The sequence below is a fragment of the Serinus canaria genome, chromosome 2 (genome assembly GCF_022539315.1).
Source record: "Serinus canaria isolate serCan28SL12 chromosome 2, serCan2020, whole genome shotgun sequence".
NCBI lineage: Eukaryota > Metazoa > Chordata > Aves > Passeriformes > Fringillidae > Serinus > Serinus canaria.
The window spans coordinates 79,739,606-79,767,173 of record NC_066315.1 but is presented as its reverse complement, the minus strand read 5'-3'; the positions used below and the strand labels follow the sequence as shown (position 1 = coordinate 79,767,173).

Sequence of the window (27,568 nt, the reverse complement as noted above, 5' to 3'; positions counted from 1 at the left end):
GGATGGGGCTGAGTGGCCAAGCAGCATGCGCCCGCCCACCTGCATGGGGAGACTCATGGACCGCTAAATTTGGAGAAGGGCTGATAATTTCCTTCTTTCCTTCCTTTCCTTCCTTTCTTTCCTTCCTTCCTCCCTCCCTCCCTTTTTAAAATATGCATATGTACATATAAATCAGGATTTAAAAAGTCTAGAGGCTTTAACAAATACATCTTCTAGGAATTGAAGAGCCCAGTAGTTAGGGCTCTTAACACGAGAGAAAAATATTATCAGAGCATAATATAAAACACCTGCTGTTGCTTGCTTCTCATTTTTTGTGAGTGTTTCCTTTTCTCTTTCATTTTGAGAGAACGTTAATGCCTCAATCTTCTCTTTACATAGTTTATTTTTCATTGTAAAACTTAAGGCCTCAGATTATTATAATAATATTGTAATTCTTGTGTTCCTTAGATGGGGCCACACGGTCTTCTGAATACATTTATACATATCCAATTAAAACACAATCCACTGCATAACATGTTGTGTCATAAAGTTCAAAGCAGTGATACACAAAGAAACAAATATGTATGAACGAGCATTTACAAACAGAATCTGTATTTGCTAACATCAAGTCTCCCAGAGAAAAACTGCATGCAAATAAGCATAGCAGGTTTGATTTGGAAATGGGTGAATTAGCAATCTCAAGAATAAGGTAAAACTTTTCAGAGTCTCCTTCAGTAAGGGAAGATAGCCCTTGGCTGATATGGCTTGTCTGTAGCTCTTCTTTCCCCACTACTAAAGTTTATACATATAAAGAACATAAAAAGCACACACACCAGACCTATGCAGCTAATGCTAATGTGTGGAAATGGAAGGGAGGACACTGGCCCTTGAATTTGGGAAGAAGGGAAGGCACTTTCTATCTTTTATGCCATTTTCAATGACCTCTGCACTAAAGTTGGAAAAAGCACGGGAATCCTGGGAAGGGGGAAAGAATTTCAGATGGAAGAAGATGAGAGGACTTAGGGCTAGGTTTCCTTTCAATTATTTTTCTGCTCTATCTACTTCATCCTGTTCTGCCTCCTTATTACTTTAAAAAAACTGAAAAAAGCATTTTCATTTCCCCAAAGCAACAAAGAGTCTTATAACTGGACAATCCCCCAGTTCCAATGCAGGTTCCTAACTGACTCTGCCCCTTAAACATATATGATTTGCCGCTTATACTTGCATCCCCACACAGTCCTAATTAGTGCTGCTCTCCTACACACAAACTGGCCCCATTAATTCAATACTGTTCCCTTCACCTCAGCAGACAGCTTGACAGCAAACATATAGCCCTGGAGCACCAGAATGAATTCTTGTATCTCTCTAGCAAACAAATTCACTCTCCTTGAAACCCCTCATTTTTTGCCACATTACACATCAGAAGCCTGCCCTTCATAACAGCTTGCAAGTTTTGTGTTGTCTGGTTCCTTTATCTCTCTGCTGCTATAAGATCAGCAGGTGAGGGGTTTTCCTCCAGTTCACGGGGAAACTTTCTTTTGTAATCCAGGAAGTAGGGTCTGGACAACATCAATTGAAAAACTCTCTCCCTCAGAAGTGATGGAAACTTCTGACTTACCTTTGTGTGGCAGAAATAAGAAGGTAAAAATATAGAGCATGGTTTTCCCCAAACAGTGCCTGTGCTCTATATTTGCAGGGCTGGAGACTCCACCTAAAGTAGAGTAGACCACCCTCTTTTAAAGGTAAGAGCTCCACTGATATTCCAAAAGGGCAGCACATGTAGGAAAAGCAGAATCATGGACTGGAAAAGCTCATTGTGGGCTTTAGAGTGAGGATAAGAAGGATTATTTGAGTTCTTTCTGAAATTTCATTCTCTTACCCTCTAGGCAGATAAAGACAGCAGTAGGTAGATAAACATAGATGGAGAGAGGGCATTGAGGCACTGGTGCAGGTTACCCAAAGAAGTTGTGGATTGTCCCATTCCCTGCTAGTGTTCAAGGCCAGGCTGGATGGAGCTTTGAGCAATCTGGTCTAGTGGAAGATGTTACTGTCCATGGTAAGGTGTTAAAATTCAATAGTCTTTAAGATGCATTCCAATCTAAACCATTTTATGATCCTATGACTCTATGATGAAGAAAGTTGTATCCAGCCCTAGAAGAGCAACTGCACAAATTATAATAGGAGGATGTTAAGGAAGAGTTCTCAGCATGGCTTTGTGCCTTCTTTGCACCACTAGGGGAAAAAAAAGCAGAAATACTCCTGAATTCTTTTAAATAGAGACAGATCTTCAAGTCTGTACTAGAACAATGTGTAACTAGAATAATAAGGCTTCTTTATATGCTGAGTGCAAACTTTCAAAATAGACTGATTTAGACACCACCAGAAACAGAGAGATATAGTCTCCCTGATCTTCTAATTGAGGTGATTTTTCCCTCTCTCTATCACAGCCAGCTGCATGTGAACTTGACTGTCCAGAGCCTGCAGAGACTGTCAGCCTCTCAGCTTCTCTTCAAGTTCTCCAGAAACTCCTCCTCACCAAGACAGCAATGTAGACAACCTTATAGTCCCTGAGCTGCGAGCTATCTGCCTCATTCATTTCCAGCAAACAACGAATACGAGGCCTTTGCACAAAGCAATACAGACACACCAGGGGCACATCTTGCACAGACAATGCATTTCCTGGCTCTGTATGGAGGAGCTGTCGAGTCGGGTTCTTCTGTTTATCATCCTTCCCCATTATGATCCAGCTGCTCCTTTAATCAAGAGATGGATATTCAGAATTCCCATGACTGCCTTTCTTTTTCTTACAAAAGTCACTGTTTACTTTCTGTACTGACTTGTAGCTACTACAGCCCTCACTGAGATATGGTGCATTTATTTACATAGGAAACAGCTAAAAAACAACACAAATCCAAACCTTGCATCAGCATTTTGGCAGAAATAATCAGTCGATTATTTCAAAAGAAATACATCCCAGTATCTAGCTAGTCTCATGTCACCTCTACTGAAGTAATCACTGTTAACTGAGATCATTCACAGAGGGTCTCTAATACCACCATGTTCAGGCTATATGGTTCTGCAAAAGAGAAACAAGTTCCAGATTAAATGAGTGGTCAGAGAAAACACACTGTCGTTTAAATTTTATTTCTCACTGTGAACTTGGACATGCTGTAGCTGTCAGCATGACAGGGAATAAGACATGATTTGTCATTTGTGAATTTACAGGTCACTGTGCAGAGGTTAAACTGGAACATTAGTAGTATCTACTGTTGGTAAGATGTCCCACTAAGTCAGTGTATATTGCTCCAGTGTCATTTTTCAAACAGGCGAAACCATGTTTTCTGGATGCCTTACAGAACGTGGAGATACAATGCAGAAGTTTTCAGGGAAAAATACTTCTCCATTCTAAATGCAGCCCAGCTTGATCACTCTGTAGACTTTGATTCTTTGTGTAAGCTCTACTCATGGTATACATCCTTCAGCCTGCCATAAACCAGTAAAATGAACTTCAAATAGAATCCAGTCATGCAGGAATACCAAGAATACAGAGGGCTGAAAAATAATTCTCAGTTTATTCAGAAGGTTCCAGTCAGACCTCTAAAACCCAGCTAACGTAAATAGCTTTTTCTCACGAGAGGAAGACTAAGGACATATTCTGATTTTTTATCATTTGTACAGTAAGACTTTTTAAAATCATCTCTTATTGCTGGAAACTAAACTAGCTGATAAGACTAGCTATTTCTCAGACAAAATAGAAATTTAAACAAAGCAGTGAGACAAAACCTAAGAAAACACAAGTAGATTCATTCTTCATTATCAGCGTTTTTAAGTGTTAGGTTTTCAGTGACTATAAAATCAACTTATAGTTTAGAAGTTAAAATAAATTAAAATAGATTTTTCAGTCACTGCCACAGATATCCCTTTAACTTTTCCTGATTCGAATGACAGTTCAGTGCAGTATCACCAAAATCATCACAATTTCTTCTTCATAAGTATTCTTAGCACACTTACACCTTTCTTTATCTATAAGCTGGCTGTCAGAATTTAGCAATCCTGCATGTCAATTAAATAAAACATAACTTTTGGGTTCAACTTGACTTGTATTAGAATAGCTCAACTTAAAGAAGACCATTCTGTATCAACAAGGAACTTGGCCTAAGTGAGATCTTTCTCTCTTAGGTATCACTTTTACTTTAAAAGAATACTTTGCAATTAGACAAACATCTGACAGTCTAATATGGATACAATCTTGGTTATTAACCATTCTATCAAATGCTATGACAATGTTATTTAGCTTTGGTTATTCAGTAGTACCTGTTGTTTTCAAAGCATCAGAGCAATTAGCCTATCAAGTCAAGCACTCAACAGGTGCCTTTTACTGCTGTGCTTCTGCATGTCCAATCCTAAGGCTAAATGAATTGCTTTTAAAGGCTGCTCTGTGTGATTTGTGAAGCAGTTGACTACTAACATCATTTTTTGCTATTTCGATAGTTTTAAATGATACATGATGGGACAGCACATGAACTGCAGTAAACCTCTTAAAAGAGACTGTCTCTGTAAAACAAACCTAAAAACACCCTGAGTTTTCTGGCAGGAACAATTTTGGTAAGATTTCATGCTATAATCAACCATAGCTTCATCAGAAAGAAAAAAAAAATTCTAACTACCCCTCTCCTCTTTTGCTGTTTTCATTTGATGTGCAATTCTATTTAACTACAATACACAGAATTAGACAGAGTGTATTGAGGGAATCTTTTAAATTTTGGTATAAAAAAATACTACCTGCATTAAATTTCTGTTTTGATATTTAATTTCTCTGCCACATAGTATCTGGTTTCATAAAAAATCACTGCACTCATTAATGCTCATCTGTTTATACAGCTTTTAATATACTACCTGTTCATTCAGAAAGAGCTGAATATTGAGTCACTTACTGCCCTTGGGAAGACCTGCTGTGGTACAGACTCTGAAGGTCAAAATGGGAATGGTTTAAACACGTCAGCATCAAGACACTTTTCTCCATTTACAGTTGTCATGTTGCTAAATGGAGCTCTAGGTGTGTTAAGACTGCAAGAATGCAAATACAGCAGCATCAGCTTTTGATGATCCAGCATTAAATACCGGCATCAGCTCAGGCACTTCTGTCCTACAGAACCACTGTCCAGAGGACTCTGCAGCTCTTACTCCTGGCATGGACTGAAGAGCAACAGGACAAATTTGTGGAGCAGGATGGCACTGAGGCTGCCAAATGCAGGTTTCACTCCCCCCCACCAGCACTCAGTGAAACACCTATGTGGCCAGTGGGAGCATGCCCTGAGGAAGTACTACTGGTCTCATTCCACATTTCTTCCCTGGCTACCTGTTCTGATCACTGTGAAAACTAAAAATTACCGTGTCAGATGCTTCAGCATTGGAAAGTAGTCCATTCTTATTTTTCTATTCAGCTTGTTATCTCATTCAGAACAAAACTGAGCAGACTTAAACAGTTTTCAATTAACCTCATCCTACCTCTATTGTTTATCAGGTTATTTTCTTCAAATGCTTATCTATTGGTCTGTTTTGATGTTCTTAATTGCCTTTCTCTATATTAACCATTCAAGCAATCTCTAAAGTATTATAACTCAGATTACTTGTGCATGTCTATGTCTACTTTTTTCTTCTCCACTTAAAGATGAAGCCTCTATTTGTCCTGTTTAGGACTGTAGGAAAGTCTTTGACTTGCATGAGCTGCCCTAGCAAAAACACTTCCACAAGAATAAAAATATCCCCACTTTTATCTTTTGTAGGCTACAGTCTCAGGAAAAACCTGGTATTATGACTGCATTCTTAAGAACAATTGAAAAGAAGCAGACAAAATGCTTTGGAGTTTGGAGTAAGCATCAAAGAAATACACTATCTGAAAAAGGCAGTAATTTTCTGTGTCTAAAATATTATTCTGAGTGTACCAGCATGCCTTACACTGCTGAGATCTCTTTATAAAATTATTTGAATGTTATTTCTCTAATATAATTTTAGCTGTAAAGAAAAATCACTCTCCTAAAGTCAAAATTGTAACATACACAACAGCTGGGGAAAAGGATTTTCATTTGTACCTGAAACTTGGAAAAGGAATTTAGCCAACTTCTCACAGTGTGTGAAATTTCTTGCCATCCTTAGATATATTTGACTTTTTTTTTTTATTTTAAGAACAACTAGTACTAACAAACAAAAACATAAAGTCTTACTTTTGACAGCTCTTTCTCCTTGACTTAATCCCAGTGTAGCTCTTGTGCTTTTCAGGAATACATGCAAACCTCTTTTCTATGCACTCAGAAATATTTCAGCGCCTGAGCTGGTCATGATAAAAGGGGAACTTCAGAATCCAACACAGGACCAAAATACATTCCTGACCTGCTGCCAGGTTTTACCTGAAATTGGTCAGTACTAGTCAGTACTAGTGGGCACATTCCACCTACAGAAGACTTATTTGACTATAGCAGTAGAAAAGGACCAGACCATCACATATAAGCATGGTGCTTTTTCTAGAAGACAAGTTTTCTTATTTAATGAAACTTCTAAACAACAACTAAAAAATCTATGAAAAAGTTTTACAGGTATAATTTCTGTAATCAGAAAAAAACCCCAAAATCTAAGGGCAAAACCTACGAAAAACAGACTTTGGGCTATACTTTCCTAAAGTTTATTTGTTAAATACCTTGTGGTCTTAAAGAACTAAAGACATCCTTTCTCCCCTCTCTCAAGTAACGATTGTGCGAATTTTTCGTCACTTGGGGTCACCAATTGTGATGGTGTTCACAGGGGTCCCATGATGAGGGAAGAGATGAGAATGTTGACTCTATGTTTCAGAAGGCTTGACTTATTATTTTATGATATATATTATATTAAAATTATACTAAAAGAATAGAAGAAAGGATTTCTTCAGAAGGCTGGCTAGGGATAGAAAAAGAATGATAACAAAGGCTCGTCTCTGACCGAGACCATCTGGACAGGCAAACTGTGATTGGCCATTAATCAGAAATAACCAGATGAGACCAATCACAGATTCCCCCTGTTGCATTCCACAGCAGCAGATAAGAATTGTTTACATTTTGTTCCTGAGGCCTCTCAGCTTCTCAGGAGAAAAAATCCTAAGGAAAGGATTTTTCAGAAAATATCATAGCTACAAATGATGAGCTCAGTACTAGAGATTTGGTACCCTCTGGAGCCATCCTCTGCTCCATTCTAATAAGGCACTTAGAACTGGGTCTCCAGGACACAGAAGTCTTTGTGCAAAGAATGTCATTGCACTACATCACAGAAGAAAAAAAGGAAGTGGTTTGAAGCCCAATATCTCTGCATTTGAGTGTCTTGCATTCCACTTTCTCAGTCATTTGAGTGTCTTGCATTCCAGTGAGTCCTGTTGTCCCTAAATTCTCTTAAATGACAACTATGGAAGAAAAAGTGCTTCAATGTGTAAATTGTAGGTCCCTGTCTTGGTCTCCTTTGTGGCTCATACAAACAAATGGAACAATAGGAAGTCAGTTTGCCAGAAAAACCAGCCCATCTAAATATCCAGTGAATGCCTGTTACATGGAAAACAGTCCATCTGCCACATAGACCCACTGGCCATACAAATTCAGTTTAAGAGCAACCACACAGTTAGTTAAAAGCCAAGTGTCACAACTGCCAAACTCCTTCTACTACATGATGCAAGAAGATAAATCTGTGATTCAGGTATCAACCCAGTAATTTTATATTTCCAAATAAACAGACATTTTGAAAGGATAGGAAGCTGAAATGAGTTCTCCTAGTTTGATGATAAAGGAATGTGAATGCATTTCTAGGCAAACATCTTGAAAAAAATTTAAAATAAAATTAAAAATTAATAGAGCTTATTTCAGACATAGCAACTCAGGAGAGCATCTGAGTATGAGGAAAAAATACTTTAAACCCTGGGATGGGATACCATGACACTGTAATTCTGGTTTCTCACTCTGTTAAAACAAGTATTCTACTTGGGCTAAATGACAGCTCAGATGTGACTTTCTAGTTGGACAAATATGAGAATAAATAATGGCATTAGAGATGAATTTTGGATTCCATTTTGACATAGGATATACTTTTTATGCTCTGATTTTCACTTTTCCATTGGGTATGTTGATTTTTAAGTTGACATTGGGTATGCTGATTTTTAAGTTGTTACTAAACCAAACCTAAAAGTTTTGCATGAGGTATTACAACACATGACATATTCTTTTTATAAACTTTGGTAGACATTTAAGCTCAGTAAGTCTGTTTCCCTCTGCCCTTAAGTTTGAAACATGTAAAAGCATTATCAGGAACGCAGTTCTCCTCAGGTCTTACAAATCAAAGTATTGGAAAGTTATACTGCTCTCTTGCTTTGGTTTTAGAACTCAGTGGAAAAGATAATTGCAAAAAATAAGACCAGAAACAATGTAAATAGGTATATTTAACAAAGTTATCACTCTGAAAATCCTATGAATAAAGATTTGGTTCCCAAAAAAACCCAAGCAATATACAATCCTATCATCCTGGAGGAACAAACAAATAGGATGGTGATTGCTCAAGTAAGATGATTCCCTTAACCTACAAAGCAATCTCCCTGTCACATCTGAGTTTCAAGTGTCCTCCTGCATCTATTTTGCAGTCTTGAAAAGCCATTATCAGTGCAGTGCCTCCAGAAGAAAGGAGGGTAAATCAGCTTTGGTTGTTGACTAATCAGATGAGCACAATTAATTATAACACCAATCAGTTCATTAGATTATTAGCTTCATTTCTTTTTGATCAGCCACTTAGAAATTTTAATACAGAGGACAAGAAGTCACAAAGCAGAACACTTATTAAAGTATCAGAAGTATGAAATGCTGCTCTGAAACAAATTAAGTTAGAGCACAGCACAGCAAAATAGAAGACATGATTTTCATCTGTGTGATTGCCCATGCTCTCAGTGAATTGACTGCTATGGACATTTCTCTGGCTGGAGTCTCTCTCCAAATCTGAGAGGCATCTTTCTTCCCTACCAAACTAAAACTCTTTAGAAATGCTGCTTATTTGCCATTTCTCCCTCTTCTTTGTCTAAACTAGTTTGCAGTATGTAAATTCTTTTACTGTCATAATCCTGTCATAAATGTTCTGTGGAAGCTCCCTCTTCCAAATTTTCAGTTAGGTATCTCAAAATTAATTTATTATTTGCTCATATTATTTCTTTCTAGTCATATAATTAAATGATACTGTTCCTGTGAAATTGCATTTTCTTATTCCTAGAACAATCTCAACCCCCAATTTCGTTTTCTTTATGCTTTAACTCCATTAAAGACATAAAGGTATCTATGCTGCTTACCAGTAATAGCATCTTATTATGTTATGAATGTGTTATTGTGTTATGAATTTTTGAGCTAAAGACCTGTAAGAAATCTCATTATCATAAATTGCCTAATTGTAAAAAACATATAATGTGATGCATAATAAATTACAGTTCTTACGCTTTGTCCAAATGTGCCTTTAGAAGAAGAAATAAATATGTATCTTTGCGTCCTATTTTCATGACAGTTCACCTGAAATTGCCAGTGAGCATCCTACCTCAAATTATGTCACATTATCCCATCTCCAAACAGCTTTCTGTGCACACTGAGGGATGATGAAAGAACTGACCCTCTAGCATGCCCTTCAGCCTAATGAGTCCCTGTGCATCACTGCTGCTTAGCACCATGCTCTAACCAACTGAGCTCATCTCAGGGTCAACCTGTGCAAAAAGAAGGGGATCACTCAACCACAACTCTACTTACCCCCACCTAATCCATGCCATACAGAACAATGAACAAACTCTGCTATGAGGGTTACTGTCGATGCTCTGCACTCCTTTGGCTGATACTCCAGGATGGCATCTGACAACCTGGATCTTCTGCCAGAACAAACTTCGTGCAAGACCCTACAGTGCCTTGTTTTGATGCCTGGCTCTCTTGTATGTCACAGAACTGCTCAGAAGGCAGATATTACTTATTATCAGAGATTTAATTTTTCCCTTTTCATTTTAACACATACCTTTGAATCAATTTGCTCATTCCTGTTAAACTAAATGCTAAATTCAAACTTTGCATTGGTGCCTTAAGATGCTTGCAAAACTCTTGCATATATATCAGACTCTTTGTTATTTGCTTGGCCATGAAATACACTATTATGCTTCAGATATTTCCCCCTCCCATCTGCAAAGATGTGCATTTAACACATTTACTGTATTTGTCTCATCCTGATTCTTTCTATAAATTGCACCAAAACACTTGTAGGCTGTGAAAGAAGAGGACACCTCACCCTCAACCCTTCCTCTCCCCCAAAAATATAGTTTGAAGGAGCTGTGCGTATCTGATTGAGTAGAATTTTCTGCAGAATCATTGTCTCCTTTCTCTCATGATGCACCTTTGTGCATCCTATTTCCATCAAGTTTCCCCTTACATAGGAAGACAAATACATAGATACATGTTTCTTGTGCCAAGACACAGAATGTATTGTGTTCTAGAAACCCACAATTCACCAACAATAAAAAAAAAGAATGGGGGAAAAAATTATTCAAACTGAATAACCAGAAAAAGGTGAGAGCTGGTTTCAAGTATAAAGTTACTGGTGCTGTGAAAAACTTCATCTCGGTCTCAAGTTAATTATTCCTTTGCTGAGGAATTTCTGCAGCTGTTTTTACTTTTCAGCTGACAATTAGAATTCCCTGAGCAAGAGATACTCAGCACCATCAGTACCTGCTGCCATGGGACCTGCCATTACAACAAACGTCACCTCTAACAGTGCTCTGACTGCAGTGCTGCTATGTGCGGAAAAAGAATCATCCTCTGTATGCTTTGTTTGCCAGTCAGACCAAATTAGCAAAAAGATAATTACAGCTTATAAAGGTGCCTGTTCTCTTATGAATAAACACTCATTCTAATTTTGTAATTATTATTTTACTATTCTCAGTTAATTGTCAGTTACTTGAAAACATAGCTTCCTCTGAAACAGTGCAAACACAGTTCCCTGAATTACAGTAAAATTTCCTGTATTAAGTATAAAAATTGCAAATTATTTAATAGAACTTTAGGAAGCTTAATACTTAAGCAAAATACTTATTTCTCAGCTCAGAGAAGATTTCCACTGCCAAAACCTAGCTGAAATAAATTTGTCAGTAGCAAATATGAGAGCATTTTTTCTTCCTTTCTTAGCAGGCGGCTCTGGTAAAATGACACTCCACCAAGACAGTAAGTGTATGAATCAAGTATTGCAATGTTTCAGTTCCTTGTCCTTGAGCTATCTTTCTGCCCAGAGCACACTGTCTTCATGTCCCTCCTCTGGACTTGCTCCAACAGGTCCACGACCTGATTTTGGGGGCCCCAGCGCTGGATGCAGCACTCCAGCTGCTCTCTCAGGAGAGTAGAGCAGTGCAGGAGAGCCACCTCTCTTAACCTCCTCACTACACTGCTTTTGATGCAGCCCAGGATAACACTGGGCTGTAAGCACACACTCTTGGCTCACGTCCAGCCTTTCATCCACCAGAACTCCCAAGTGTTTCTTGGCAGGGCTGCTCTCAGTGGCTTCTCCCAGTCTGCACTCACCTCTGTGATTGCCCAGACCCAGCTGTGGCACCTTGCAGTTTGACTTGTTGAACGTCATGAGGTTCTCATGGGCCCACTTCTCAAGTTTGCCCAGGTCCTCCTGAATGAGACCCCTTCCTTCTGTTGTGTCAACTGCACTGCTCAGCTTCATGTCATCTGCAAATTCACTGAAGGTGCACTTGATCACTGATAGTGAAGAGCACCAGCCTCAAGACAGAGCCTTGAGGGGCACCACTCATCACCAGTCTCCCCCTAAAGATAGAGCAACCGACCACAACTCTCTGTCTGCATCCATCCAGCCAATTACTTATCCACCATACGAGGCAGAGGTATTGGAAGGGGCCTCAGCTGGGGCTCACCCTCTCTCCCCTACTGCAATCAGAATCAGACAGTGATTGGGCTTTGCTGGGCACAAGCACCACTCCCTGTATCCTTGGGCTCTGGCAGCTGGTGTATCTCAGATCACAGCTCTGGGAACTTCTTGGCTGTATAAAACCACATCAGGGTTTAGAGAAAGGGAAGAACTGCACACCTGCACTCCAGAAACACCCCCAGGCACCAATGGGTGCCACTAAACACCTCAGGAACATTCAGGCACTGCATGAACTCTCCTACTGGAGGAAGCTTTGGAAAAGTTATCAGTATTTCATATGCAGTATTTATCCTGCACTAACTTCCTCTGGAGACACAGGGTCTACCCTGAGATAATTCACTGAGAGAATTACTGAGAAACAACTATTCTGCAGTTCTTTGCTTTATGCTATTCCGCAGTGTAGTGAAGTCCCTAAGATAAAACTCTTGGTTACAACAGACAAGTAGTAATCCATACCCAGCTTCAATTTTATCTGCTTATTCTGCCTGCTTCTCACCAAATATATCTTCACTCTTGCCTCACCATTTTACCTAAAATTTTGCCTTCAGCATAATGGTATTAAGCCACACAACAACGCTGTCAACCATGTCATCTGTTCCCTTGAGAATCTCCATGGAAAGCAGCACCCTGGCAGATGGAAAACACAACTTCAGTGTTTCCCCACGTTTTTGGGGATGTGTGGGGCTTCTCCAAATACTACGTGTGCCGGGCCGTGGTACTGCTGTGATGACTGCAGCCAAAGCCACTCACATGCATGTAGATAATGCCTGAAATTCAATCCACACCATGAAATATTTTCTCAAAACATGCCTAATTAAATTGAGCTGTTAAGCATTCCTAATTCAGGCAGCAAAACCTCATACACCTGTCTTTGCTATCCATTACAGCCTCTTACAGGAATCACATCACGACTATCAATATGCCTCCTGTTCTCTTTCCCCAAATAAAAGTTATATCACCTAGGTCTTCAATTTACACATTTATAACCCAAAGTCCACTTGAAAACTGGTGCTATAACCTGCCTCAGAAGATTCAGGCAGTCTGCTAGGCTGTAAACTTGATTTACAAATCTGCCCTGTTAACTGAACAAAACATGACAGCCAAAAAAAATAGCAATGCCTGAGAAGTTGATCACTACTATAACACCAGAAGGAACAGCAGTAACAAGCAGAACCTCTCAAAGCTTACTTTATAGATTAAGTGCAACCATCTTTATTTATTTAGACCAATGGTGAAGTCATTCGGAACAAACAGCAGAGAGTTCTGGAAATACTTCAGTATACAAGTTCAGAGAACTCCAGTAAAATATGGAAGTACCGATGAGATTGAAAAATAAGACTTAAATGTCCCAAAGTTGTACTAGTAAGGTAAAGTGATTAACAAAAAAATCTACAGTGTTTCCTCTATGTCCAGTTCCTAAAAAATTGTAGTAATAATATTTTGCATAGAATTCTAAAGTTTGGTTGCAATTTCAAGGGGATTTAACTGAATTTAGAGACTTACAAATGGCAAGACACTGTAAATGTAATGGTCAATACTTTTTCTCTGCAATTTCAGCTTAATGTAAAGAATACAAAAAGCAGCTTGCAACTGCAATTCTGAAAGTGTCTATTTAAATTAACATTAATTAAAAATGTCCAATATTGTAACTGCACATATCAATTTAAAGTACCATCAAAATAGCACTTATTTGCTTATTTATTAAGAGAACCCAAATTAACACTTATTAGCCTATGTAACCATAACTGAAAAAAGATTTTCAAATACAAATCTTCCTTGAGCTATTTGGCTGACATTTGAAAGTAATCATACTTGCAATTGCTAATCAGCTCATCCTTGTAACATGCTTCACAGAACAGTTAGAAAGTCAAGCACTGAAAACTCACATAATATCTAAATTATGGCCTCTGCATCCTTCATTCAACCCCCTTTTACAGAATGGTTGTGATATGTTGTCTATGCTGTCACTTTTCACCCCTGCAGGACTCGCTCTTGTGTGGGACTTCACCGCACACAATGGATTTATTGGATGTGACTGACAGTTTCACTTAGAAGGGTTTGTTGGGGCTGTTTTCCATTAGCCTGCTCGCCTCTGTCAGCAAGAGCTCCATGATCAATGCAAGGGAAGACGAATAATGGCCCTGACATGAGAAAGGAGGTAAGGGAATTTTGTTCTTTTCCAGATTTCGTCTCAGAACTTGTACTTTCTGTATTCCCAGTTTTCTAGGGACTTGACTTGAAACTCAAGTCACTCATGTAATCTTAGACTCACTGGTTGGAAGAACCATCAGGAAGCCATCAGAGTCCAGCCTGCTGCCTATGGAAAGATTACCAAGACCAGATAAGGTCAGCGGTTTTGTTGGAGAGCCTTGAAGTGATCAAAGGATGGACATTCCACCACCTCTCTGTTCCAGCGTTGCACTGCCTCCCTCCTAAAGTGCAATGTCCAATCTGAACTTCCCAGACTGAAACTTGTGACCTCTTCCCTGAACCCTCTCCAGATTCTGAGAATTCTTATTGAATGGAGTAGGCCCAAAGATGGAAACAGTGTTGCTCAGGTGTCCATAGCAGTACCAAGAAAAGGGAGATATTCTTCCATGCACCTGCTGGTCACAGATGAATCCCAGTCTGCCACATACAGGAAGAGAACATATTGTTGGCTCATATTTGGATTGGTGTTCTCTATAAACCCCAGTTGCTTTTCAAATGTGTGCTGTTTTAGTCAGGATTTACAAATAAAACAATAAAGGAACAGTATATTCCATCAGTGCTCTCCTTTCATTCACGTGGACAAACACTTTATTACACAAGGCAATCACGCTCACTAAACATGATTTGCCAGTGGTAAATCCATGCTGACTGTTCCTCCATCATATGCTTTGAAATGGATTCTAAAAAGTCATAGTCCGTGTTTTTTCTGAGGTTTGAGATAAAAGGTGATCTTCAGACTATTTCTGTTCTCCTCAAAGCCAGAATAATTTTCAGCCTTTCTCTAGTTCTCAGTCACCTCCCCAAAACAGCAGTGTGATAGATGCCTCACAACTGCACCAATCAGCTTTTTTTGCAGTACCCTTGGGTAAATTCCATCCAGTGTCATGGATCCAAATACATATATATATATATGTATATTCTCCAAATAGCCCTTATTCTGTTGATGCCCATGCCTGCTTCTTCTTCTTGCTCTTCTTAAAACACACTGAAATATACAGGAGTCCAGGAGCAGGATTTGCCTGATAAAACTGTGGCACAACAGGTGTTGAGTTCTTCAGTCTTTTCCCTTTTATCCATCACTAATTTGTCTTCCCCATGCATTAATGAACTTATATTTTCTCAACTTCCTTCTCCTTTTAGGATACATATGCTTGTAAAATCCCCTGCTGTGACCCTTTATATCCCAAGTTATCTCCTGCTGGTCTTTGATCTTCCTCATTTTATCTCCAAATGCAGATTTTCATATTCCTTTAAAGGAATTCTGGTTTCTTCCTGTGCTTCAGGAGACTTTCTGTTTACCCAAGTGAGTGGTTCTGCCATAATTTCCAGTCTTCCAGTATGGGAGCATGATTTGCTCCCAAGTTCCCAGCAGGATGATTCCTTTTTGTTTGGTGGTTTGGGGGATTTTTTTGTTTGTTTGTTTGTTTTTTGTTTGTTTTTTAAATTCATGCACACCTTTCTCCTCTGAAATGGATTCACAAAGGTTTCAGAATCCACTGAGTGTGTGACTGCCATGGATACCTTGATGCTGCAGTCAGGAGGAATGATTAAATACCTAGGCAGGGATGCTTAACAATCAAACTTAAACTTAGAAGAATGCCACTAGACTTAAGAATAACAATCTAAATGTAGAGTGAGGGACCACAGGAAGTGGATATCAGATGCAATAGTCTGTACTGCTGGCTGAACATGCTGATGTGAACCTGCTGCAGGGATCATGTACCCAGTGCTGCAAGTTAGCTTACACTTGCACTGCCAGCATCATTCCTATTTGCTGCCTGGGTATCAAGGACTGCAACAGCAGTACTGCTTCAGGTGAGGCAGTAGCAGGAGCTGTGCTGAGGCCCCTAACTTCACTTCACTTCACACTAACTATGAAAAAAGCAGAGCAAATTCCCAAATGACATCTGCTGGATGCCATTCTGTTTCTCATTGCAGATTCTAGACTTGAACAAATATTTATTATTGATAAAATTGATTAATAACTTGTTTCTTACTGAATACATGAACTTGAAAGAATGAACAACACAAGGACAGACCTCCAGCAGAGAGGAGTAAATGTGAAATGATTAAACAGGAAAGGCATGAATAAGCTTAGATGCCTGCCAAGAGACCCATTCCCAATACTGCTGCATGTCTGCAGCAGTGAAAACAGGCAGGTATTCAGATGTCACTATAAACATGATCAATTCACCTTTCTTTCCTTATCTAAGAATAAGAAGTGAGGAAAGAAAGAAGGAAATGTTATTATTAGTACTATCTGAAACCAAGAAGAAAACGGGTGGGTAGTTTCACTGTTATCCTCATAACACATTCCTGCACTTGATTTAAGAATGGGGGCTATCAGGGTAACTTAGACTAGAAGAAACAGTGGAAATCAATTTCTTTTACTGTATGGCAGCTACCTCAGAAGTTTTTGATAGATGAAGGTCAGTACATGACAGTTACCACAGTATTTAAAAAACTCCAGCTCCTGCATATTTTTAAAAGTCTATTACATCTGATACAAGCTGTGGCTTGCATTAGAATCCTTCAAACTGTACTAAATGGAAAATACCTGAAGTACCCTCACACAAAGTAAAATATATTTACTTTGTTAAAGTATGATCAGTTGAAGGTCTCACATATTTATAGGGGAAGAAATATAAATATAAAGGGTTATGCTACTTTCACTCTGTAAACTCTAATCTTTTTAGTTTATAGTACAGAGATAATTTACTATAATGGTCTATCCAAACCATTGAAGAATGGCTGACTACATAACACATCCACTAGCAATAAAACATAATGATAGAGCTCATGCTATGAAAAACTAACATTTGTTTACATAAATTAGCCCCTATTTAGTAATTACACTGCATGTCTGCCATAAGGTCAGGCAAAATGTAACCCCAGCAGAAGCGACACTGAAAGCATTATAATCTAGACAGAGACACGTCGGAGAATTATGGGGGATAATTAATCAGTTAATGCTTTCCATGGTGTTTCATGATATGTGGAGCCATGATTCTTGAATAAAATATTTGTGCTAATGCAATCACTTCCTACTGCCTTAAAACAAATTCTACCAACCCCATTATTCAGACTGAAGAGTACAAAAAAAACCCCATACAATCCCCTCTAGAGATGCACACATCTTCCTGTTTTATTAGCAAGTAATTATGCATTTTCATTACAGATAATAATACTAGTGAAGTGCTTAAAGTACCTACATATTAAGGGGAAAAAATTGTAAACCAAACTGATTATTTACAGATCATCTTTGTATACACAAATGTGACATACATACAGCACTAGTATGCCTCTAAACAACCAGTACCTCACAGGTGTCTAGTTAAATAAGACACCTAATAAAAGTCATAAATTGCTTTTATAATCAAAGGAGGACAATTTGTTTTCCTGAAATCCTTCAAGGTGGAAACACTGCCTATTTATGCACTCCAGTTTTGATTTATTCAAGCCCAAATAGAATAATATTAATAAAAAAAAAAACCTTGGAAATCTTGGAGTAATTCAGTGCCCAAGGACTCTTTTAGCTGACTCTTCTATAACCTAGGTGAAGGCAAAATCAAAACTTCCAATTCTCTAAAACAAAAAAAGCAAACACATTGTTGTAAAAACAATTAAAAACTCCCATGTAATTTCAGTATAAAATTTAAGTTCCGAAAATGGAATCATTCATGTGAATTTCCCTCTTCCCTGTTTCAGTGCTGGTGATTCCAGTGGCAGCCACACTCCTGCTGATTTTGCTGGTGGAGCCTATGCCTTGTGTGTGGACCAGATGTGCTCAGTAACCTCTGCAACCTGACAGGGAAGGGGGACACAATTCCATCTCAGAGTGGGCTAAGGAGGACTACACAGTTTCCAATGCAGATTGACATCCAGCACAGAAGATACCACCCTAGTTATATCATCCTTGATATTAAATTAATAAAGCTGCACCCTGTTTACTGAACTTGTCTCAGTTGGTTCTTCTCTCAAGCTGATCCTTCTGGTGTGCACAGCAAATACTCATACTAACTCACAAATGTTTGGTTTTGGTCATGCTGTTGGTGAATACAAACCAACACTACTCCCTGCTCTGCTCCCTTTATCACATGGGCTATGAAAAGGATGACCTCCTACTGTGTTTGTTAACTAAAAATAAGATTGTCCTTATTTCTGTGGGTTTAAATACTTCTGAGGTGATGAGCTGTGCCCAAGGCCAGGCAGCTGTAGGTCCCTCTCCTCACTGACTACAAGTGCCCACCTGTGCAATCAGACCACAAGCACAGGCAGCTGACTCTAATGCCTAAGTAACTAACAGGAGTGCAAACAAAATTGTGCATTTTCTCATATTTGCATTGATTAGAAGACACTCCTTCTTAACATGAAGTCTGGCAAGCAAACACAGCAGGTCTCAAAATCAACCAAAGTCAATCAATTTGACTAGTCAACTAAAAGACTTCCTCAGCACAAAAGTGAATCCAGGGAATTAAGTAAGTTTTTTGTAAATAACTATTTTTATTATCCATTCTAGTGGGTATTTTTACTTAATAAGGGGATTAAAAAAACCCCTAACCCTAAACTCAAATTTGTGTGGGCATAATACCTGTATTGTGCCCTCTCGCAACCATCATTTTTAAACACTTTCCAAATATTGTTCTTTTGTGCACAGGAAATCCAACGCAAAGATGGATGAATGACAGCAGGGGGAGAAGAGGAGGTGTTTCACAATACTACTGTCCTTCAAGAGGAAACGCTGAAGCTGGAACCAACTAACTGTAATAAACGACTACATGACAAAAATAAATGAGCTGTGAATGTAAAAAAGCTACACTAGGACAAATACTTCAAAAGTACTTTGTCACAGAAATTGTCTGCATGGAGTGTGCAATCCTAGCTAAAAATACTACTGTAGAATCATAAAATGGTCTGGGTTGGAAGGGCCTTATAGACCAACTGGCTGCAGCCTCCCTGCCATGGGCAGGGACACTTTCCACTATCCCAGGTTGCTCAAAGCTCCATCCAGCCTGGCCTTGAACACTTCCAGGGATGGAGCATACACAACTTCTCTAGGAAACCAGCTCCAGTGCCTTACCACCCTCACAGTAAAGAATTTCCTTCTAACATCTAATCTAAACCTACTCTCTTTCAGTTTGAAACCATTCCTCCTTGTCACTATATGCTCTTGTGAAAGGACATCTATCAGGCAGATGTTAAAGGGTTTTACTACACATGCTTATGCATTTAAAATACTGGATTCTTAATTTTTTTTACTGAATGTATGTTCTTTCCCAAGAAAATTTCCCCACCAGTAATAAAGACATTGAAAATACTGTATATGAAGCTAATTTAGGGAAGACAATCGGGAATAAACACCAGAAATACAAACCCCCAGTATCTCTAATTTTTGAAAAGGGCAGTGTGCCACCTTGTTTTCTGTATTAGACAGAAACTTAGCACAGACTTTACCAGCAGAACACACAAAAATCCTCTCCTTTAGTGCTGCTCTTGCCTTTCTGAGGCAGTGTTTGCAAGGCTGTGTGTGTCTCAATAAGCTGTAGCTGGAAATCAGCACCATTGCCCAAGCCTTACATCATGTTACTTCACTTGTGTGTTAGTTTTTATTATGACCACAGAAATATTCAAATTGGATAAAATCAGTGAAATTGAATTGGATTAGTGAAAAGCATCACTTGCTTTTTACTTCAGTCTTTAGTGAAGCATCAATTTACCCTCGAATTAACTGTCCATTTTACTAATCCTCTCAGAAAGGGGGGAATCCATTTTATTGCAAGTAGCAGTCTTCATCTCCTTTTTTCAATGTGTTCTTACCAGACTGCCCTTTCTTCATCAAAAGAGACCAACAAAAAAATCTTCCAAACTGCTAAAACTTCTCTATGGAGATTTTCAGTGATGATAAAAAGAACACAATCCCAACACTCACTAGGCAAATTTTCACAAAATACAATATTCTGAAAAGATCTTCTGCTTTTCAGTGTTCAGCTCAGGCATTCTGAGTGGACTGCAAACTAAGCAGGCCTGGCAGTCTGCATGTTTCATCACACTCCTCAGGAGCTGTATTTTTATTTATTTACTTACTTCACCAGGACAGTTCTTGGCAAAATATTTCCCAAACAGAAAACAGTTGCAAAGTTTGTGCATGTGATTAGTAGGGACTGCAGCTCTTGGGGCTTCAGTGCTACACTTACTGCTGGAGAGCATTTCTCACCAGCTCTCAGTAGCTCACCAACTTGCAGACATGGGAAATGCCATCAAAGCCTTCTCTCACAAAAAAATTTGAGTACTGCCTCAGCTTGGGTTGCTGGCATAAATTACTCCTGTGCCTGAAGTCCAACAGTTCACATGCCCACAACATTCTGAAAGGAGGTGATAAAATGTTTACTCTGTGATGTTGGCTGGCTTATTCAGAAGGCTGAAGCAAGCTCAGCATACTTCAAATACATCTCTCTACTGCAAATCCTCAGACTGAGCAGAGACCAAATGATCTCCCACTCCTAGGCAAAGTTTCTCCAGATTTGAAGCCATTTATCAAGGGAAAAAGAGGGAAAGTTGCAGAAGTACACCATGCTTTCCTTCACTATTCAAAGCCATGTGTTTTCACATGTTAATTTTTCATATTGCCTAGTAATGCAAACAGTTTTAGGAAGAGAAAATCTAGTCAATATAGAAACCCCACAATGAGGACCAAAGAACCCAAACTTACTGAGTGTTATTTTATTACCTCTGGGGAAATTGAGTGGGCATACAAACTCTGAATGACTGTGTTTCTCATCTTTCTTGGGTAAATAAAACATCATCCTCTATCATCAATCACTGTGACCATGAGTGGTGCCACAGAATTGTCACTGTCAGCTTTTCTCTCATGCTGAGACAAATAATATTTTCTGTGGAGCCAGACTATATGAGTTTTTCAAAGTACCCATTCAAACAGGACTATTTAGGATTTTTGATGGTCAGCAAAGCCTCAACAGAGGTACACCTTGATTCCCAGTGACACTGGTGGTTATTCTTCTCAATGGGCCCAGAAAGCCAAGAAAAAATTGACTCCATCTCTTTATCTTCTCACACAGTGACTGCATGGATGAGCTCTAAAATACATCTGGTACCACACAGGCTTAGGGGGCTCTTCCCTAAAAGAAAACATCTGTGGCACTGTGATACTCAGCTCTGCAGCTGGTCAGTGAGAAGGAGACCTGTTATTGTCAACTCTATTTAAGAGTCAGCTAAATTCAAGCCAGCAGGACACTAAGACTCAAATCATACTTTCTTACAGTGTCTGCCAAGCCTACACTTGTTACTGTATAAATAGAAACAGTTTTGAAATGACAAAAAACCCAAACAACAAAGTTGAAGCCATTTCACAAATGAAACTATTTACTTTCTTCAAAGCATTCACATCCTCAAGGCTTAAACCTCTGGCAGAAGGAAATGTAAATGAATACTACCTAACTATGCAAAAAAGAGTGGACATTTAATTTTCACACTAGGCACTACTTAACAGTAGGCATTCAACCTGAAAGGAATTAAAATCATCAAAAGCTGAAAAAACAGTCAGTCCTTCTAATATACTTGAGATATTCAACACCCCCCACATTTAAGGCTAGGGTACATGATAAGCCATTCAGCATTAGAAGCAACACTTTATAATTTTGTCACTGTTGCTGAGCCTAAGAATATCATCAGATGCAAAAGGCATCTGATATTTCATTCTTTTCACATGTAGGTCTCTAATTTCCAGAAACAGTAAATTACTTAAATACAGGAAGAACACACTCCTGCCATGGCAATTAGTAAATACTTCTAATTGTATGACACCCAGTTAAGCTATGGACTTTTTTCCCTGAAATAATTCACGTACATTCACGTTAAAGAGAATAAAATACGTCAATTGAAGAATAAGAACTAAATTTCAGCTAAGTCCTCAAATCTCAACATACAAGTCCAGTATTTCTATTTGGTATCCAAACATGAAGCGCCACTGACCCATGAGTGAGTTTCCTTGTTTGCCCAGGAACCACTTACACAGTATTTTGAAGATGTATGTTGACAAATCACGTTTTGGGTAACTCTGTGACAAATCAATACATTGGGAGTTTGTTCTGTGTTTGGAGGCAGATTTTTGCAGAGCATATCAGCATCTCTTTTATCAGATAAAATTATGCAGGAAGGAATTATGCCACCAAAGCTTCTATGTTTTTAAGTACAGATAAGTAAAAAGTGGCTGGAATTATGTTGTATTATTTTTTAGACCAAAAATGAATACAAAGAGCATTCCATAATATCAGCTTAAAATCAAAATTTCTGTTTAACATTTTCATTAGCATGAGCTCAGAATAAACTTCCAGAGCTATACAGAATTTGAAGCATCAATTTGATATGTTGAAATAATGCTTTTACCAGGAATGCTGAAGAAGCATTAAAAGCACTATACTTGAGAGTGCCATTTGAATGCCACTGCTATAATTAATACAGTATGACCTTGTATAAACCTTATAAATTAGTTCATGAATATGCAAATTAGGAATAACTACACTGTGAAGAAAAAAGTGGGGTGCTTAAATATCTGACACAACTACACATTTAATTCTGTTGGTACTTTTCCCTTGAGTATCTTCTGAATAAAAATATTACAGCAGTAATCAGAGGACACTGATCTATTCCTACTAAAATCTCCCTCTCCCCCCGAGTCTTAACATTAGACTTTTATTTCAGCTACATTTCTGAACAATTGCAGCACTCAGGAAGGAACAATCTCTTTAATATCTTGCAGAAATTCACCTTCAAAACTTTCGGCATAACTGGGATGCAATTGTTGTGGCCTCTCAATTGGTTTGTGACTCTTTTCTCAGCTGGAACCTAGATTCTTGAAAAGGTGAAATACACATTTTCCTGCAGACTGACTTTTTTATTTCCTGTGCTTTTTCCCGTTTTGGCTTGTGGGACCTGCTTGAAGCAACAGTCCCTCCTTTGAGGAGGCTGTCTGTGGAAATACAACATTCATTTGAGTTTTGTCATAACTTTCCATCCTGACAGGTTTCTTTCTGACAGAAAACGTGGGCTTGCCGTGGACAAAATTGCACGGTCAGAGCCTGAGAAGAGCTCTTTGGTTCTAGAAAAGCATGGGAAGAACTGAGGTGGGTTGCTAAGTCTAAAATCTCTGTATCCACCACAGCATCAACAGAGATGGACAAAACATGACTGCTCTGTTAACAGGAGAATCACAAAATAGCAACAATGGTCCTGGACCTACTGGAAGAAGCCAGCTGCATCTGTACTCAACAGCAGATATTCAGAGCTTGCAGCAGTCAGTGAACAGAAAGGTGTTATGGCTTCCATAATCATCCTTTCTATATCTGAGTGTATACAACACAAACACACCCACACCTATGCACACACATCCATGTGTCACTTTAGTCACAAACATGTTTCACATACATGTCTATACATATGTATCCCTAAAAACTGAACAGATGACAGATAATACAGTCTGAGTCATTTATTTGATGCTGTTCCCATGTCTTATTTTGTCAGTATGCAGCAGAATGTTCTATTGAAAACAGAGTACAGAAGTTCCTAAGGACAGGAGGCAATAGACTGTGGATGTTTAGAAGAGAACTGGAGAAATAAGACAGTGAGACAAATGCACTGGATGTAAATCTCTGTGAGATACATCACTCACCCACAAACCGGTTGAAAACATTTGATATTTAGGTTTCACAGCTAACAAAAATTGTTTTAACAAGTCAATTTGTTCCTTCCAAAAGCTGATCTATCCAGAAAATACTACTGGGTCAGTTATTCATGTTTTAAAAGCACCTTCCCCCATTGCTCCACTACTTTGAGAGTTTGCAACATATTAACTCATTTGAAAAATAACTGAAAATTATAAGGTATTTTATTAAAGGTTTCACAAGTACGAAAGTTTGAAGTATGAACCTTGTAAAGATACGGAGCTTTCTAAATAAATAACTTCTTGAATTATACTCCCATACAATTTCTAATAGACTAATGGGGTAAAGAAAAATATTTTAACAGGTCTCTGATTTTCACAGTTTCCCCTGTACTTTCAGTGTATGACTAAAGATTAAATAAAACATGGAGCAAGGAAAAATAATCGAACAAGTCTGTGTCTAAACCCACATTAGAATTTTAAAACAGTCAAGTCTTAAAATTCATTAAAGTCCTCAGACTGTATTCATTTAAATTGAATTCATTTAAAAATAATAGAAAAACAAGGTTACAAATTATACCTGAGGCAAAAATTTTTGAAATTTTTTTGTCTGTGATTTTTTTCAAATAAATCTTAGGACAAGGATTTATAGTTTTGTAATAAGTAAGCTTGACATTTCAGGTTAAAACAATGTCTCTCCTGTTGATTTTTAAATTTCAAACCCCCTCCAATTAACAACTGGGATTACAAATTCAGTTTTCACCTGACTATCCCTAATTTGTTTAAGTGAATCAGAAATTATAAATCAAAGATACAGTATTTCCCTAACACAAGTAAAAGAGTCACAGCTAAAAGGTAAAAAAGGTAAAAGGTAAAAAAGAAGTCTAACTTTACCAGAGCTTAATGAGGGTAAGGTACTAGTATCTCAGTGGGGAGGCAACTAAATTGGGTGATTATTCCAACGTGTCATACTGAGGTCTGGCAATTTATGAAAGCTGAATATTTAGATTAAATTTGCAAGTGATAGCCATAATGCTGTATTTAGATCTTTGAATTATCTAAACAATTTCAAAGTGTTCCAGCTTTAAATTTGTTTCAAAATTAATTTGTACACTATTGTAATAATTTTTTTTAAAATGTGAAACGTATGCAAAGTGCAGTTTGTAAATAACATCTTTAAGGAAAAGAGAAAATAACAGGAGAAAAAGGTCTGATATTGCTGCTGCATTTTATGTGATTTCAGCTGCATTACTGGGTGACTGGAGTTACAGACATAAAAATGTGGTTATAAAAGATAATGAGTAAGCCTGACTACAACAAATTGTAGGTAATAGCCAACTTTTAAATTTAAAAATCATAAGAAATTCTCATCAATAAACTGAGAAAACAAAGATCAGCAGAAAGAATAATAATTCATATACTGTTGTGATAAAAACACAAAACAAAGATCCTACTCTTCCTGTATTGTCATTGTAGACTACTTAATAGCATTGTATATGGGATGAATTATATTACATCACCTCTCAGATATTATTTAGCGTTTTCAGCAGTGAATACGTCAGACAATGAAAGTCACAGAAGACTGAAAAAGCCCTCAAACCAAATCCTCCTGGCATATTTGTTAGCATTAAACCCATGTAATACAACCTGAAGTCTCTAAAATCTGTCAACATTAGATATTCAGAATTCGTCAAGTATCCTGAACACCACTAATCTTCCTCTGATACTGAGCACTGTCACTGGTAACCCCGATGCAAGTGAATTTTAACTGCATCCCCTCAAAATGAGCTCTAGCAAAAACAGAAAAAGAAAACAGCAGAGGACAACCAAACCAGAGTCTTAGAAGAAATTCCCCCATGGAAGATGACAATGGACTTTCCATCTAGCAGATAAGCACAGCACCACCTCAGCCAGCAACCACATTACATCTTCTTGATTTACCTCCCATGTCCACTGAGATCTTGAAATGGAAATACAGGTCTTGTAACTAGACCCAAGTGGAAAGTGTGAAAACTGTTCAGTTTATTGAGGGTGGTGGGTTTTTCACCTGAACAGAGCAAGACTCCAACCATCTTCATATAATTTTCTAATCTTTTCATTCTGACACCTGCTGTGTCCTCCAGTCTACAGTCCCAGTATATTACATGAATTCAAAAGAAGAAACCAGTTACCGTCTCAGGGGTGAGCTTGCACTTTTCTCTCTTGCACAATCTCAGATTTAACATTTGACAGAGAGATATTTTCAACAGTGGGGAAAAGTAAGCAAGAGAAGTTACCACTGGTGTGAAGTAGAAGTAAGTTTCAACCCTCTCCAAATGTTCTTGCTCTGCCAAAGAGCATTCACACAGACTCAGTGGGATGGAACTATCTAAAGAAGATGGATGAAGGCCAAAAAAATATCTGAAGCCACTAGGGAGGATAGAAAGATGCATTTGGGAAATAGTGAGAGTTTGATTTCAGAAAGATATTAAAAAGCTGTACTATGACTGAAGGGCTTAGAAGGAAGACCAAGCTGCTCAGGACAGCAGTTTGAGCTGCTGCCACAGCTAGCTGGGAAGGATTCAGGAGCTATAATATGCACAGTCTTTTGCAGGCAGATATGAGCTTATTTTGCACGAGCTGCCCAGAAGCCATTCTGCCAGGAGAGCAGCCCAGCAAGCGCTCGGCAGTAAGCCTTGCTGCAAAGCAGTGTGTGTTCCATAGGCAACGTACCCTTCTCCCGTGGCCCCAGTCCTCAGGCTGACCCAGGCTGCAGGCTACAGTAAGCTCACATCAGTTTGCAAATGGGCGTGCACACACACTCACAAGAAACAAAACAAAACAAAACAAAAAAACAGAAAGAAGAAAGATTTCAAGACCAGTGTGCAATGAGAATCGTCAACTAAGAGGTAGGAAAAACGGAGGTTTGCAGGATCAGGGATGAGCATTGGTCCCTGAGAAGCAGTTGAGAAAAATTAACAGGAAGATGGAGCTTATGGTGAGGGGAGATCAACACTGGACATGCTTACTCAAAGGGTGGACACTGTGAAGCCCCAAATTTGGACCAGAAGTTTCTTTCAGAGGCAGCTCTTTAACTGAGACACATTAAATACTGTAAATGTGAGACTTTTAATGTAGCAAAGGTCTTCATGTAACACTTTCTTACATCTCCTAGCGATTATGGCTACTTTTTCTGGTAGTGATTTGAATTCAATGTGACACAATTATATCATAAACTCTTTTCAAAAGAAGTCAAAACAACTCAGGTAACAAACACCTGGCTTCAGTCACATACCCCAAGATAGCTGGTATTCACATAATCACAGCTGGTTGAAGTCCAATACTGCAATACTGCATTTAATTCCATATTTGCAATATGGAAGTTATTATCTACTATCTTTCTCTTCTGGTTGCATTTAAACTGTCAATAATATTTATTGTTTTTTCCCTTAAACTTTTCAATATAACATTGAAAAGTGAGACATTTCATTTGATGAAAGAGCACAAAGACAAAAAGGTGCTTGCTACAGATACATAAAAATATTACTGATTTACTTTGCCTCCTATCACTTTTCTTTTTTATTTAGCTCTTTAATGTATATCTGCTTGGGATGCAGCATACTACATAGATTGCCTTACTGACACTTACTATTCACTATGTTATTTTCTGTGATGAATGTAAAAATATTAACTAATCTGCTTTTATATCTCTGGGACAGATTATTTTCTCCAATATACCTGGAGAAAAAAAATCTACAC

The 27,568-nt window shown here is 38.3% G+C and overlaps 1 protein-coding gene across 2 annotated transcripts in view; it reads right to left on the bottom strand.

Annotated features, from left to right (window-relative positions):
* CTNND2 (catenin delta 2) overlaps nucleotides 1–27,568 on the bottom strand; it is a 633,979-nt gene that overhangs the window by 93,925 nt on the left and 512,486 nt on the right. The window lies entirely within an intron of this gene.